Here is a 17,783-nt window from a genome sequence, read left to right on the forward strand (position 1 = left end):
TCAATCTCCGAGTTGCTATAAAAGCACGGACATTAGAGGGGGTCAATCGGGGGAAGGAAAGGAAGGGAACAGCAGGGAGGGAGACCTGTGGAGAGAAACGATGATTAAAACACTATAAGTGTGGCACCAATACAGGTTATCCTGCGCCTTCCTTGAGGCAACCCAGGTGTATCTACCTGTAAAGTAAAAGAACTCTTTCAGTGGCAGCTACAACAAGAAGGACGATTGTATCATCATCAGACCTTCTAAGGCTACCTGGTTTTGTCTGTTTATTCGTACCACATGTAAGTAATACTCAGCAGAGAAACTGTGAACAAATAAACATGTACACATAAACAAACTGTTCACCCTGCCGTTGTTAAACAACTCCTTTACAAGGCATACCTTACACACCATAAAACGTGTGACTGTGGGCCTCACAAGGGAAGAAGGGATTACGCTACATTCTCAGCACCTCTCATAGCTCCCCTGTTAAGATGAAACAATACACACATAAAACACTTATGGGTGGATAACTGAAGTCATTGGTCATGCATCTTATTCACAGTAACGTGGAATATGGTGTAGATATACCACCTGATAGGAATATACTCGTCACAACATTCACTGTCCCAAAACAAGAGAGATCGCTTCTTTTTTAGAGAAAAGATGTGCAGCAGTTTCTATGGCCTCAATAATGCGAAAGTGCAGCTATCGCTAGATCTGTAAATAGAATATGACTCTAGGCGGTGTCACCGACACCCGTCTTCAAAGTATCTGAGGTGTCTGCTCAGCGGTGATATCAAAATAGCGCTGTAAAGTAAGATAACCAAGGAATGACTCTAGGCGGTGTCACCGACACCCGTCTTCGAAGTAACTGTAGATTCATCACAGCGGTGTGAGCCAATATCGCCGTGTTGCAAGGTAACAAGAAATGACTCTAGGCGGTGTCACCGACACCCTTACCCCCACCAGGGATTCCTGTAGCAGAGTGCGAAGTTTCCTCGGCTTTCTCCCAGCAAGTCCGGAATAATCTGCCCCATTCCTACGGCGTCTCCGGCTTCCGTAGCCGGCCGGACCCTCGCAGCATCACTTCCTATGCCTGCGCGTCGCAAGGGAGGCCGGGAAGGGTAGTGCGGGTCGGAGGCCCTCCAAACCTCACGCATCTCGCGGAGACGGAGCACGGCTCTCGTCCAAAAGGCTCCATGGTTTGTGTGCCTTACAGAGCGTGCAGCGGGCGAGACTTGGCACATGACACAGAGTGGGAATGACAACCAGACCCTTTCACCTGTGAGTTGCTTTGGGGGCCTTTAGTGAACTCTGTCTTTTTATCTCAATCATCCTTCTTCTGGTGGGAACCATGACCACCCTTCCGGGAGCACACCCTCCCCAGATGCCTTCTTGGACACTGTGGTGCTGATCCAGATGTCAGCTTTCTCAGCAAGTTTTCCGGGTTCAGTTAACTTGCTTTAATCTAGGTAATGGTGCAACTCAAGAAAACCAAGATTTAACATGTGCTACTTCAAAATCAAGTTGTACAGCCCTGAAGTATCATCAACCTTGCTGCCCCTCACCCAGCCCTTCAGTGCCGTACTGTCATAATTCAAGAAATCCACCCATGTTTATGATGATATCTTGTGGCTGCCCCTGAATCCAAGCCTATACCTCTCAGGGGTCAGTCCAAGCATGCTGACTAGGTTGCACTTAATGCAGTGTAGCATGCCTAACTCTAGTGCAAGGAGTGTGTCCCTAGTAGCATTGTAGGAAGTATTTTGGAGTCACTCTGGGTTAAAGTGAGATGGGTCCAGTCCTTGTCCACAGTAGAGCAGCGATCAGCAGGCAGCAGGGCAGATCCTCAAAAGCAGAGAAGCAGTTCCTCAGAACAGTCAATCAGTCAGGGCAAAGTGGCAATCCTTACAGCACAGCAGTCTTTATACCAGCAGAGTTCTTCCCAGGTCCAGTTGTGTACTGATTTGGTAGACTCAGAGCCACAGTACTTATACCGAAATGTGCCTTTGAAGTGAGGGGTGACTTCAAAGCAGTTCCTTGAAGTGCACAGATCCCCTTTCATCCCACCATGTCTGCCAGGCTATCTATGGGGGGTAATCAGCCCTTTGTGGGGGAACAGCACACAGACTATTCAAATGTAACTGTGAGCTCCTTCTCCCCCTTGCTATGAGGAAGGGGATCAGAATGCAGATGAATGCAGATTAGTCCTCTGTCTCACTCACCCTTCCTGTGTTTGTGGCTGTCTAGAGGGAATGCACAAAGTGTAGCCGTCACGCAGCCCAGCCATGTATTGGAGACAGGCTAGAGGCACAAAGAACAAAGTTAAAAGCAGAGAAATATCCACTTTCTAAAACTGGCATTTCTAAACAAGTAATGTCAAATCCCACTTTACCACTAAAGAGGATTTATCATTACCATTCCAAAGATATGAACCATAGTTTAGCTACTCCTTTCTAATCAGGAATTATAGCCTATAAGTGCTTTAAGGAATTCCCAATGCTAGCCTATGAGTAGGCTTCACAGCAGTGAAAAACAAATTAAGCCGTTTGTCACTACCAGGACAAATAAAACTTAAAAGTACATGTCCTACCTTTCACTTACACAGCACACTGCCCTTAGGACTACCTAGGGCTTACTTTATGAGTTACCTATGTGTAATATAAGGGTAGTTTAAGGCTTGGCAAGTAGTTTTTAAATGCCACATCAAAGTGGCACTAAGCTGCACACACAGGCCCTGCAATTGCAGACCTGAGACAGCTTTGAAAGTCTACTTGTATGGGTGGTACAACCAGTGCTGCAGGCCGATTAGTAACATTTAGATTACAGGCCCTGGGTATACAATATACCACATTACAACTGACTTATTAGTAAACGAAATATGACAATCAAGTATATACCAATGTCACAACGTTTAGGGGAGAAGCACATGCACTTTAGCACTGGTTAGCAGAGGTAAAAAGCTCAGAGTCGTAAGGCCAACAAAAAAATACAGCAGAAAGTGGAGATAAGCAAGCAAAAAGTTGGGGGAAAACCACCCTAAGGATGACAGGTCTAACAATGGTGTAAGTTAAAGGGGGGAGGGGGTGGGTAAGAAAAGACAGAGAATGGTCAGGCTTAAAAACGGTATTGGTGATGTAATAGGCATGAAAGAATATTTAGCATGAAGTCAGTGCCGAGTGCGCTACAGTAATATTTGTTCACCCACATTATTATAGATGAAATATCGACCTACACATATATTGAGACCATAATACCGACTCCCAAAATATCATCACAGTGGAGTTAATCCAGAAAATATGAATATACGCTGAAAATATTGCAGGAAATGATTTAATAGTCCCGATATGTGAAGGCCAATATTTTGGGAGTTGATAATTTGCCTTACAACCCAGAACTAAAATAGAAATATAGTAACTCCTGTTACATATACATCATATGCATATACAGCATTTAGAAATTGCAGAAGTGTGGCATGAAGTACTACATAAAAACTATAATAATTAGAAAAACATAAGAAAATTCATATCAGATTTGAATACAAAATATCAATATTAAGAAGAGGGAACTTCTAGAATAGTCTGCCATGTGAGGAGGATGGTGATTCATCAATCACAGTGGACTTTTAACCACCGAATGAACTTGTTTATCATGAGCCACTATTTACCTTCCTACTCTGTAGTTCTAGAATTCCAGGCGAGGTAAAACGTTCTCTAGAAATTGTCGTCGTTGCTCAACTGCAGAGGGCCAGAGAAAGGCACTACTTAGGAAATAGAAACTTTATGGCAGAAGTTCTCTAAAAAGAAACGCCCAACGCACATAAACAAAATCTTTAAATGTTTCAGTTAATTTGAGTCCCATGAAAGTTAGTCAAGTTTGTCAAACCAAGCTAGCTTGCCAGAAATAATGTAGCACAGAGAGTCCACCCTAGTCTTGTCCAAAATATATTTTTAAAACGTGCTCAAGTTTCTTGAGATTCAAGCCCGCATTCAATCTAAGTTTCACGCAAGTGCTTTGCAGGTTTTTATCTTCCGTTTATAGCAGGATTTAATTTCCAAACACGGTTAAAAATGTGTGCCAAATATTGAGTAGAATGAAATCTACAAAGGCTAAAATGTTCGAGCGTGTTCACATAAATTAAACTTAATACCCTGCCAGGCAAGGGGATTTGAGGTAAAAAACAGAGCAAAACAGTTTATAGCAACAACTTCATTGTGAACATAAAATGAAAAATGTCCCAGTTTGAGCAGGGTAATTGGGCAAGCAGACTGAAAAATAGCCAAACTGATGAGTTTTGACATGGGAAACACATGGGAGGTACACAGCAACGGTTGCCAAAGAAGGGTGATGCCAAACAACAGCCCGAAATCCACATCCAGCACAGACAACCAACGCCTCCAACAAAAGACTCTCTGACACGTTTAGCACGACAAAGCAATATATTTAAAAATTATGGGGCAGATTTACAAGCCCCTTGCGAGACATTTACGCCGCCGTTGCGTCACTTCTGTGACGCAGCGGCGGCGTAAACCATGCGCCATGTTGCGTCTTATTTACAACGTGACGCATCTAGGGAGATGCGTCATGTTGTAAAGCCCTGCGCTACATTAAACCTGCGTCAGGTTTAATGTATGCAGGGGGGCGTTCCGTCGGAAAAAGCCTCGGAAAAGTGACGCAGTGAAATCTACAAGATTTCACTGAGTCACTTTTCCGACGCTGCTGCGTCAAAACCCTGCGCCTGCTTGAAGCAGGCGTAAGGCATGACGCAGCATGTTCGGTATGGGCAGCCCCTGAGCATTGCTGGAGTTGCGTCGTGCTTGTGACACGACTCCAGCAATGCGCCGCCCTTATGCCATCAGATGCGTCACGCATCTGTTTATCCTTGTGCCATGATGCGCTGCATTGTAAATGCGGCGCATTTGTGGTGGCGCAAGGGTAAACTTGCCTGACGCATCTTTCCTGGCACATCCCTGCTGATTTGCAGGGATGCGCCAGGAAACATAAATCTGCCCCTATGTTTAGCACTCAACAGGCGCATGCGCACATGGTGTGGATTATGATAATGCACTCAAAAAGCTCACACCCATACTGTAGGCACTATCAAACAGCTGCAAAATCACTATACTTGCAGAATCAGGAAAGTGATAACAACAGCATTATTGTTCACATGAAAAAAAGTGTACAAATCAATTATGAACAGGCACAAGTAGAAAATACCAAGCAAAGAACAAAACAGGCAAATACTGATAACATATGTAAATGTAAACCTTGATTAAACATAAATGAACAATCCATGCTAGGGTCAACGTATGATATTTGTGACAACACATGCAAAAACAAGAACATATGACACTACCAAAGGATAAAGGCAAAACATGGCCACGTCAATATAGACAAACCTACAAATCACGGAAAAACATTGCGAGCAACAAAAAAAAAGAAACCAATGAATACTGGGATGATACAGATATATACATGCAACGCAGCATCGACATGGAGGCCTTAGGGCTCTTCTCGCAGGTAAAAGCATCAAAATTCACCAACATGCTGGTGATACACATATCTACTTGAATGTTTTCTCTGCATGAGACATCCAATGTCTGAAACACTGCTACCACCTCATCCAGTCCTGGGTATCCCACGCTTACCTGAAACTCAGCCCTCACCACGACAGAATTCCTGTTATTTGACAAGAACGACAAGCAAAAAATAGTACAATCCTAGCTTACTGACATACATTTTGATGACTTCAAACTCTATCTTTCACCAAATGACCAGTCACTTAGACTCAGCGTGAACACCAACCATACACTTAAAAAGAATACTGCCCAAAAACATAAATATAGCTTGACACCACCACTCTCTTATTGAGAAAGTGAACCTGTTTCTTCAAGAAAGTGACTTCTGAACTGCTTTGCAAGCCCTCATATTCTTGAATCTGGATGGTGATTACACGCTGCTCCATGGCCTCCGACACTCCACATTAGCCCCCTTAGAGGATTCCTACACACCGCAGCATTTCTCAGTCAGGGCCTGAAGAAATATAATTACTTCACAGACTGACCCGGTCTGCTTTTTAAAATCGTAAGCCTGATTTATTGCTGCTTTTAAAATAGTTTTTTTCATTTTTCTAAACTTGCACATACCGGTACCTGGTGTCCCGCTTTGGCCCCTCCCGCTCCCTGGTCCACCGCGGTGTTCCGTTTGCGTGAAGGAAGCAGGTAGAGAGGAGGCGGAGCGGAGGTGGAGCTCAGATTCGAGCTTTAGGGTAATTGGGACACATAAACCGCATGGCAGCGCGGACGCGCAGCGGACACGTGCAGCGGCCTCACCGCTGGCGCCCCGAAGGCGCATCTAAGGTAAGCCCATCTGCGCCTGTCCAAGCCCAGCCGGGACCAGGGGCCACAAACCCTGCCACTCCACCCATAGGTAAAATTGCTTATCCACGTTGCCAACCTCTAAGCGTAAGGAACCCTTGCAACGACAAGTGTTGCCACTCGATGTCCCCACTTAGTGGGGACTCGTGGTGCTCCCACTGAACCTTTAGCCTTTGCCCATTCTCAGAAAGACTACAAAAGGCTCAGGGCTCCCATGCATTTAAAATGTTTCTACCAAACTGTAGATCTCTACCAAAAAACTCCCTTGAACCTAAGATGCTGCTGGAACATGAAGGTCCCAATGTACTATTTCCAACTAAAACCTGGCTCCATAATGAGTCAGAACCAGATTTGGTGCAAACCCTTCCTGCTGGCTACATTATCCAGCAGAAAGATCACAATAAAAAGAAAGGCGGAGGCATTGCTATTATACGCAGAAGCTCCTTTAAATGACGTGGGAAACCCAATATTATCACGGACTGTGAAATCCTTTTGTTCACCATCTCGCTATCCGCCGTTCACTCCTTTTCTGGAGTTCTTACATACCACTGCCCAGGTGGGTGTGGGCAATTTCTTAAGTCCCTTCCGGATGTAGCAGCCACATTAGTAGGCGCCTGCCCCATCATTACTCTTCTGGGGGACTTCAACCTGTCCCTAAGAAAGTTCATACTTTAGACCCGGACTTTACTAACAACATGGAATTGTCGGTGGGTGATCCCACTCCCCTGCCCTGGTCGGATCATTTCCTGATCTCTATTCTTCTGAACTTCTCATTCCTACCCCCGGCCATCAAAGCTATTAATGGCAGAGTCCGCCCCTCGTCTAAACTCCCAATAGATTCCTGAATCTCAGCTCTTGAAAATCTCAAATCTAAAATCGATCAAAATCTTACCTGGGGAAAAGGCCCCCTTCCCATTTTTTTCTATAAAAGAAAAAAAAGCAGGTATCTCGCCGGAGGCCCCACCCCTCCCTGCACCACTCTGCAAACGTGCCACCTGGCACGTTCTGGGTTGGAAGATAAAGTCCCCTAGAGTCTTAAGGGTTCTTAGGGGCCAACTAGCCCGTCAGGTAACTCCATTAAGCCCCACACAGTGGGATTGCTAAAAGGTGGTCCGAGGCCACTCCCCTTTGTACACCACTCTTCAAACGGGCCTCTTGGCGCACTACTGGCGGGGTGATGAGGTCCTCTTGTGTCCTGAGCACCTCAGGACTAAAGTGGACTTCATCCCCCGAGCAGCAGTGTGCCAGGAGGTGCGTTTTCAGAGTGGTATAAAAAGGGGCTGTGTCCTCGGACCACTCTCAGCAATCAAGCTGTGTGGGGTTTCCTAGAGATAACAGGAGGGAAAGTTGGCCCCCAGGGACCCTCAGGAGGCAAGGAGACTTCATCCCCCAACTAAAAGGGCGCCAGGAGGCACATTCACAGAGTGGTGCAGAAAGGGGCGTGGCCTGTGTCCGCCTCTCAGCAATCCCACTATCTGGGGCTTACTGGAGGTGTCCGGTAGGTTAGTTAGCCCCTAAGAACCCCCAGCATCGAAGGGGACTTTAATCCCCATCCAAGAGCACATCAGGGAGCAGGTTTGCAGAATAGTGGGCAAAGGGGGCATGGCCTGCTTTGAGAACCTATTATTGCTGCTGTGTGGGACTTACTGGAGGTAATAGGAGTGGTAGTTGGCCCCCAATGGCATCCTTGGAGGCCAACTACCCCTCCTGTTACCTCCAGTAAGTCCCACACAGTGGTATTGCTAAGAGGACTTCAGGGGCCACACCCCCCTTTCTCCACCACTCTGCAAACGCACCTCCTGGCACACTACAGGTTGAGGGATGAAGTCCACTTTACTCCTGTAGGACTTTGGGGGCCAAGAAGCCCTCCTGATGCCTCCTATAAGTCCGCAGTGGAATTCTTTTTTTTTTTTTTTTTTTATAAAACCTTTATTTCTTCAAAAATCTGGACACAGCTATTCAGCCGACAACCCGGAGGTTCGGCAGCTTCATTAGGATAGTATAGAAAATCGTCCACAGTACATTGAAGGAGCAGTGAGAAGGTTCCATTTTTAATAATTACAAACACACAACAAACCCCAGCAAGGCAACAACACTGAATGCCCACAGTGGTAGCCCCCCAGGGGGAGCCGGACCCCAATCATCTAACGGTCACAGTACTATGATAAGAGGAAAAAGGGGGAAAAGCAGAGGCCCAAGAGGTCAATTAACCATCACATCTACATACGGAGCTGGAAAGAAGGTCAAGAAGAAAGCTGTTCCTCGGGGGGATCCAGATCAGGGGCAAGACATATCCCCCCCCTGTATTGGTTCCACCGCCCCCAGATGGCATGCCACCTCCGAGGGCGGCCTCTGGCGCAATATACTGTCTTCTCCCTGAGCATACTCCAGTCCATATTTTCTTTCCACGCAGTTAACGTGGGGGGCCCCCCGGAACCCCACAAGCGCGCGATGTCCCTCTTAGCAACCATGTTACCCAGGGTCACCCACCGGGTCTGTGCCTCATCATGGTCAGTGGGCCCCCAGACATTCAGGAGACAACACCGCGCCTCCGGCTGCATGGCAATGCCCGTCACCTCCCCCATCACCGCATGAACTCGCCTCCAAAATTCCATGATGACACCACATTCCCAGATGATATGTAGGAAAGTACCCACCATACCGCATCCCCTCCTACATAGGCCTTTCTCAGAGAATCCCATATGAACCAGTCGCGGCCCCGTCACATACACTCGATGCAGGATCTTAAGCTGCACCAGCCTCAGACGCGACGGGATCGCAACCTCCTTAGGAGAGGAAACAGCAGACTGCCAGTCCTCATCGTCCAACTCGAGTCCGTCCCTAGTCCACTGGTCCCGCAGCCCCAGTAGCACATCAGCCCGAACATTTATCAGTTTCTTGTAGATGAGCCAGATCGTGCTCTCCGGCATATGGCCATCAAGGATCCGGTCCTCCAAAGGAGAGGACTCAGGCACCTTCTCACCCTCCACAAGGACTGACCGCAGGGCATGACGCACCTGAACATATCGGAAAAACTCAGACGCCCCCAACTCATACTCCTTCTGCAACTCTTCAAAGGTCTTCACCCTACCCTTAATCAGCATATCTCCAACCCTGGAAATGCCGATCAAATCCCATTTATCAAACCCTTTCGTATGCCAAAGCCTACCCAACCTTTCAGATTCAAACAACGGGGCAGCTAAGGTGAGCCTATCCTTCCAGCCCAGAGAGTCAGTCGCCATCTTCCATACACGCACCGCCACTCCAGTGGGCCCCGTGAGGGATGAGTCGAGGGACCGCGAATACAACGCCCTAAGATAGTTCCCACCGCGCAACAACCATCTGTCCATGGCATAACCAGGGCCGAGGGCCGGGCCATAGAAACCGTGGTTAATCGCGGACAACTGGGTGGCCCAGTAATAGCGTCGGATGTCTGGAAGCGCGATACCCCCGTCATACCATGGAAGCGTCAGTTTAGCAATCGCTATCCGCGGCCTCCCATCCCACAACAGCGTCCGCTGGAGGCTTTCGACCTCCCGAAAGTACTTGGCCGGCACCCAATCTAGAGTGTTTTGCAATGCGTAGAGGAACCGAGGAAGGGACATCATTTTGAACAAGGCAGCGCGCCCGACGAGGGAGAGCGGCAGCCTCCGCCAGCCCTCAACATCCCGCCGTAGGCGCGCCAGGGGGGGGAGCAGGTTTCTCTCATACCGCAAAGCGGGGTCAATGGAGATAAAGATCCCCAGATACACGAAGCCCTGCTGAGCAATCTGGATCGAGCAAGTTCGCGGGACCGGCGGAACCTCACCACTCAGGACGTATAAATACGATTTACTCCAGTTGATGACGAGGCCCGAATTCCTACCGAAGGATGTAAGGACGTCACAGACCACTATGAGTGAGTTCTTGGGCGAGGCAAGATACAACAAAATGTCATCAGCGTATAGCGAAATGCGGTCCTCGTGTTCGGGCGACCACCGAAGGCCACGTATATCCGGGTGCCAGCGTATCCACGCCGCCAGAGGTTCAAGAGCAAGGGCGAACAACAGAGGCGACAGGGGGCAGCCCTGCCGAGTCCCCCTCCCAAGCCGGAACGGAGTCGATGCCCGGCCATTTACCACCACGCTCGCAAGGGGTCCCTCGTACAGCAACCTCACCCAGCTCACAAAACCAGGTCCAAAGCCGAACTTGGCTTGCACAGCCCACAAATACTCCCATTCCACCGTATCGAAGGCCATCGTGGCATCAAGAGACGCCACAATAGCCGGTTCTCGTAGCGTGCCAGCCCTGGCGATCACCCCATGAAGGCGCCGATGGTTCAACGCGGTGTTGCGATGCGGAATAAAACCGGATTGATCCGGGTGAATCAAGTCTCCAAGTACCCTGACCAATCTGCCCGCCAGGATTTTAGCCAGGATCTTCGGCTCGGCGTTGAGGAGTGATATGGGCCTATATGAGGCACACTTATCTCGGGGTTTACCATCTTTATGTATCACAACAATTGCCGCCAGCCTCTGGTCCAACGGGAGGGTCCCACACCCCCGCGCCTCCACAAACATGGCGCGCAGGTGAGGGGCCACCCTATCCGGGAACAATTTATACAGGTCAATCGGCAAGCCATTCGGGCCCGAGGCCTTGCCCGAGTTCAGCGCGCGAATAGCTCCCGCCACCTCATCGACCGTTAAGTCTCCATCAAGATCATCTCTATCTACATCAGAAAGACAGGGCAGAGCGATATCCCGCAAGAGGTCACGCGAGTCCCCGGGCGGCCTATCCGACACTGAGGCATAAACCTTACGGAAATAGTCCGAGAAACACTGGACAATCCCCTCAGGTTCCACAATCACCTCTCCCCCCTCACCCGTCAGCTCCGGCACTACTCTATTAACCCGTTCTTTTTTATCCAGCCAAGCTAGGAGCTTCCCAGCCTTGTCACCAACATAATACAGGCGGCCCTGCTGCTCCCTACTGAGGGTCTTAGCGGCATTTGCCACAAGGTCCTTATACTCGGCTTGCTTCAGGCTCAGCTCATGCAGTGAGGCCGCTGTTACCTCCTCCTCTAGCGCTCCTTCCAAAGCCATGATCTCCTCCTCCACCTGCATAACCTCGCCATCTCTCCGCCGCTTGGCCGCCACTACAAGTGAGAGGGCCTCCCCTCGCAGAACAGTCTTAAATGCTTCCCAGAGCGACACTGCCGAGTCCACGGACCCCTGATTATCCTTGAAAAAATTATCAACTGTCTTCACCAGTGCGCTGCGCATCTTGGAATCTCGAAAGTACCAGGGGTTAATAGGAGCCACCCTTCCCCCTCCCTCTCGGCCGACATCCAACCTGACCCACACTGGCGAATGGTCCGATATGCCACGCGCCATGTGCCTGGCCTCAGAAACCAAGGGGGCGTGCACAGCCAAAGTGAGCAGATAGTCAATCCTAGAAAGGCTACCATGCGCCCCGGAGTGGAAGGTGTATTGACGCTGTGTGGGGTGTCGGAGCCTCCAGCAGTCTATCAGGCCGAGTGTGTCTAGGAAGTCTGGAAGCCACTTCTGAGCCCCCCCTGTGTCTCTGGGCGGGTGCCTATCCAGCAGCCCAGAGCCGACAGCATTGAAGTCCCCCCCTACCACTAACATACCCCCCGGGAGATCCAGCAAGGCCCTACCCAGATCCACAAACGTGGAGGCCTGCAGGGCTGGAGGGACATAAACCGAAACTAAAACCAAAGTTCTACCTTCCCACCTCCCCGCCACCACCACAAACCTCCCCCTATCGTCAACAACGGTGGAGTCCACCTCAAATGGCAGCGAGGCCCTGACAAGGATGCCCACACCCCTAGACCCGGAGGAGAATCCCGAATGAGCTATGAATTTATAACCCTTCCTATTAAGAGCATAGCACGTGTTACCTATAAGGTGTGTCTCCTGTAGTAGGGCAACATCTGGCATTGACCGTTTCAAGTGTTGCAAAACTATCCCGCGCTTAATGCGATCCCCCAAACCATTAACATTCCAGCTAATAACACTTAAACCTCTACCCCCCATCCCCAAACACAAAGAGGCCCACCCCCCCCGAAGAGCCACCATGGGACAATACCGAAGATGATCCCTACGCCTTGCAGAAACAGACCCCCCAACAACAACCCCAAAATCCCAACTATCCCCCCCACCCTGCACCCCTGCTGCAGCTTACAAAGCCCCCCCAACTTGCAGTGTGCCTGTCGCCCTACAAAACCCAACATCTACAAAAAGCACCCTAAGGGAGGAAAGAGCTCCCATCGTCCTCCCGCAACCCTCCGCATTTACTGCACTCTAATCAAGTCATCAAATAAAGTCAAATCGAGTCAGACCGGCTCCGAGAAATCAGCCTTGCCCATCCCGGCCACTGTCCCCATCCGCGGCAGTATCCTCTCCCGTCCGCCGCCGGGGCAAAGCGTCCAGCCATTCATCGGCCATAACAGGAGACTCAAAGAAGAATGTCCGATCTTCGTACACCACCCGTAGTCTGGCAGGGAAGAGCATGGCATACTTCAGATCCCTCTCCCGAAGTCGCCTCTTCACCCCCAGAAAGCCCTGTCTCTGCCTCTGCACCTGCTGGGTGAAGTCCGGATAGAAATTCACCGACGCGTTCTGGAAGGGGACCGGGCCCGTCACCCTCGATGCTTGCAGGATAGCGTCCCGATCTCGAAAATGAAAGAGCCGGGCGACAATCGGCCTCGGTGGGGCTCCCACCTTGGGCCGCCCACCCGGCACTCTATGGGCCCTTTCAACCGCAAAGAACTTCCCAAGACCCTTAGGCTGCAGATGGTTAAGCACCAAGTCCTCAACGAGCAGGTCAACCGAAGCCTCATCCGAGGACTCCGGGACCCCGATGACGCGCACGTTGTTGCGCCTGGCCCGGCTCTCAAAGTCCTCCAGCCTGCGGGCGGCGAGATCACTCTCGGTCCTCAGCTTACGAACCTCGGTCTGCAGTTCCGCGACATCATCGGCGAGGCCCGTGGTCTTGAGGTCCAGGGTTTTAACCCGTTCATTCGTTTTGCCCAAGTCCGCACGGATCAGGTTGACATCCACCAAGATGGCATCCACCTTATGCGCCAGGGCATCAAACTGCCTCCCAATCGAAGTCTGCATCCCTTCAAGCGCGCCCATGACATCCTGCAGCGAGAGCTCCGGGGCCAAGGGCGAGGCCTCCTTCTGGGTATCTGGCGACTGGCTCGACCCACTCGGTGATCCCTTCTGCAGAGCATAGCGGTCCATATTATTGACCTGAGTATAGGCACCCCGCCTGGTAGATTTAGGCTTCAGCCGATCCACCTCTGCTTTGCCCGACATGGTTGGTACCAAGCAGGTCGGTTCAGATAAGACGGCCCTCCCTCAGCGAGAGGAATCAGGAGTGATCAGTTCTGCAATGGGCCGCCAGAGTAGCATGTGGAGCGTCCAAAGGAGAATAAAGCCACCAAGAGCTCTCCAGGGGCAGGGCAGACAAAGGGAGAGAAAGCGAAAGTGAAAGGACGGGGACCTCCATCCGACAGTTCACACCTCGCCTGGCCGTTGTTGTTCAACTAGAAGTCGGGCGTCCTGCCAACTCCAGCCCCTGGCATTCCTCGGAGATAGGCTGCAATCTTCCGCCATGCATAACTCCGGTTCCCGGTGGGCGATCCGACCGCGGGTAGCATCAATCGCCTCCCTGGCAGGTCATCTGCACGATGCCATGCATACAGACAGGATTAGAGACAGGATAGTCGACGGAGGGCGCGAGGGTCTCGGGAGCTCAGAGCTCACGCGGCCATCTTGGTCAAGCGCTAGGCTCCTCTCGCAGTGGAATTCTTGAGCACTGGTCGGAGGCCCAGCCTCCTTGAACCACCACACTGCAAACGTGACTACTACTTTACAGTTATAAATTAGCATTTAAAAAACCTTTGAAATTCACTGCAAAAACCATAGGTTTCAGGGACGTTATAGTTAGTAATTAGCATTTAAAAAACCTTTGCGATTCACTGAAAAAACCATAGGTTTCTGGGACGTTATAGTTAGTTAGACATTTCACTCATACAAAACCATTATAGTTAGTTGAGCTAACTATAACTCGCGCCCCATCAATGCATTGCTGATGACATCACATATTACATCACTCATGACATGGTCAGTGACATCACTGATGACATCTCAAATGACATCACTGATGACATCACTGGAGACACCATCCAAAGACTGGGTGATTTTTAAAAGTTTAAGAATTTTATATATAGCTACGCAAAGGTGTATTGAAGAATGAGTGTGATTCCTCACTCAGACAGGGGATCTTTCCATCAGCCTGTAAGCACGCATTTCTTCTCCCTATACTGAAGAAAGCCAACGCTGACCCTGAAGTCATCAATAAATATAAGCCTATTTCTCTGCTCCCCGCTCCAGCTAAAGTTTCAGAAAAATTAGCCCACCAGCAATTGGCAGCTTTCATTGAGTCCAATGGCCTATTGCACGAGTCCCAGTCCGGCTTCCGCCCTGGATTCAGTATATCCGTAGTGGATTGATCAAGATGGCCGACTCCATAAGCTGGGCGGTGGATGGAGGCTCCACGGCCATGCTGGTGCTTTTATACCTCTCAGTAGCGTTTGACATGGTGTCCCATCCCATCCTATTAGTTCGCCTTAATTGTATAGGCATCCAGGGGACTGCGCTGAATTGGATTACATCTTACCTGCATGACCGAGAACAACAGGTCTCGACCCACCCTTTCACCTCACCCGCTAAACCATTAAAATGGGGGGTACTACAGGGTTTGGCCCTGAGCCCGCTACTTTTAAATGTCTACCTAACACCCCTGCCAGAGCTCATTTCCAAAATGGGGAACAAGGTGAAATCCTACGCGGTGACCAACCTACAGCGGAGTGTCAGCTTCCACCTTTGACCCACTAAAAGAGTGCCTTAAAACATCTCAGCATGGATGAACTGCAACTTCTTAAAGCTAAATGCTGACAAGACAGAGTTTAACCAAGCTATACCACCCGACGAACTTGTGGTGGCCAGCTGAATTGGGAGATGCTCCCACTCCGAAGGACTCTGTCAAGAACTTGGGAGTCAGATGGGACAAAGACCTGTTCCTCCCCACCCACGTTCAACTGGTATCTGCGGCCTGCTTTGGCAAAATTAAAACCATCAGAAAATGTATTGACTTCTTGCCAGAGTCAGCTCGCAAAACCGTGGTCCATGCTTTAGTCACCTCTCACCTCGACTACGCTAATGGTCTGTAAATGGGCATGTCGATTGGCTTGATCCATAGACTCCAGATTATTCAGAACGCGGCAGCTAGACTGGTCTGTAAGGTCCCTGTTAGAGTCGGGGATCTCTGGTTGGCGCAAGGTTGCCCTTGTGTCAAGCAGGAACCCTCTCCTCCACGTCAGGGCGCAGGATAACCCCTCGCGAATGACCCTTGCTCACCCTCTAGGTGCGTGGCGTGAGCAGCCAAGGCGATTCCTCAGGCGTTGTTGGTTAAGCACTTACAACCATACACACAGTAAATACATCAATCCCCCCAGAAACGGACACCAGACTTGGATATATATAAAAATACGATTCTTTATGTAAAAATAAGGTATATATATCTCAGCAGACTTATCACAAGACCAATAACGTTTTCGCTATGCCACCAGGTTGTAAAGCGGCCAAATGTTCGTTGTTCGTAGCTTCAAATGGATACTTTGTAGTCTCTTGCAAATGTTACTTGTGGTTCCAGTACTCACAGAGATCGGCTCCTGCGAACGGGGAAATAAGGCGTTGCGGGCCCCGAGCCCGATACTGGAACTTCTTTCGTGATGTGGAGAGTCGGCACAGGTCGGTGCGACTCTCGGCTTAAGAAGTGTTCTTGGGTCCTCAATCAGCAGGTGTGGGCACGTAGGCAGGCGCGGCCAGCGACCCTTTAGCACGGCGGTGCAGGAGGGTCTCCACAGCGGGGGCGGCGCAGCCTGAGATGTCCGGGGATAGCGAAGCGGGGTCGCAGGGCACGGTCAGTGCAGCTGGTTGACCCGGCGTAGATCACAGTCGTCGGACGGCTTCCGGCGGGAGGGGTGATAGCGCGGTCAGCGCGCTCCAGTAGCAGGCGGTGACAGGGATGCAGGCGGCCTGGCCCGGGGACAGAGAGCGGCTCGGGACGGAGCGGGGCTCTCACGGGTTTGAGGCAGGCGAGCTTCTGAGTGTCACAGCCCTAGGAGGGGCGATGAGGGGCGCAGTCTCTTTCCAGCGGGATGCACACACGGCTCGAATTGGTGGACGAGCAAAAGCACAGAGAACCCACTGTTCCTGGGGTTCAGTTCAGGGGGCAAGCTCAGATCAAGCCCTTGGAGAATGTTCAAGCACAAAGTAGCAAAGTCTTTTCAGTAAGTCTCTTCCTCTCCTTTCTCAGCAAGGCAAGCAGCAGGCCAGCTCCTCCGGCGTCTTCTTCTCCTTCTAGTCGGGCAGAGGTTCTTTGTGGTAAACAGGATTCTGATTTCTTAGGAGCCAGGCTCCTACTTTTATACCATGATTCTTGTGTTCTTTAGCGCCAGGGGGCCTGGGCCTGGCTCAGTCCCGTTCTGGAGCACTTTGTTATGGTGACTCTGCTCTTTCCTTTCAGCAGCAGGGCAGAGACATCAGCCGCCCCACAGGGGGTGGCGCCGGCTTTGTGGTGGCAGAGCACAGGTCTATTCAAGAGTCAAGGTGTACTCCTCCCACCCATCCAGGTGTCACCTCTCTACCCACCACCTGGCAGCCAACCTGTCTCTGGGGATTCCCGAACCCTGCTCCTTACTGTTGCCAGGCAGAACACATACACACAGCAGAGGCGGACTGAGATGGTCAGGTCAGTAAATACTAACTTTCTAAAAGTAGTATTTACAAACCCAGGATATTAAAATAAACTTGACTACAAGAAGTATTTTATTATTCTGAGTTCAGGCATACTAAACTTGACACTTCTACCATGCTCTCTGAGTCCACTGGGGTCACAGCGTTGGCGTGATCCCGGCAGCCCAGTCTGGCCTATGGAGAGCAGGTAGCCTTCAATAGTGAAGAACGGAAATGGCTGTAATTCACTACTAAGACATGCCACACACATCAGGGCATGTCCTACCTTATGCCTACAATGCACCCTGCCCTCGAGCCTACCAGAGGGGTGGCTAATATGTAGGTAAGGGAAGGTTTAGGGACTGGCAAGTGGGGGCACTTGCACAGTCAGCGCGACGGTCCCGGACCGCGCACAGGGTCTGCGGTGGCAGACCCTAGACACATTTTACAAGGCCGCTTTCTGTGGGTGGCGCAACCAGCGCTGCAAGCCCACCAGCAGCATTGGCATTCACAAGCCCTGGCACCCCTGGTGCCCTTTACTGGGGACTGACAGTGAATCCAATAAACCAATCGTGAACATCAATTACAGGTACACTTTACCTAGGGAGCACTT

The sequence above is a fragment of the Triturus cristatus genome, chromosome 5_1 (assembly GCF_964204655.1).
Source record: "Triturus cristatus chromosome 5_1, aTriCri1.1, whole genome shotgun sequence".
In the NCBI taxonomy this organism is placed as follows: Eukaryota; Metazoa; Chordata; class Amphibia; order Caudata; family Salamandridae; genus Triturus; species Triturus cristatus.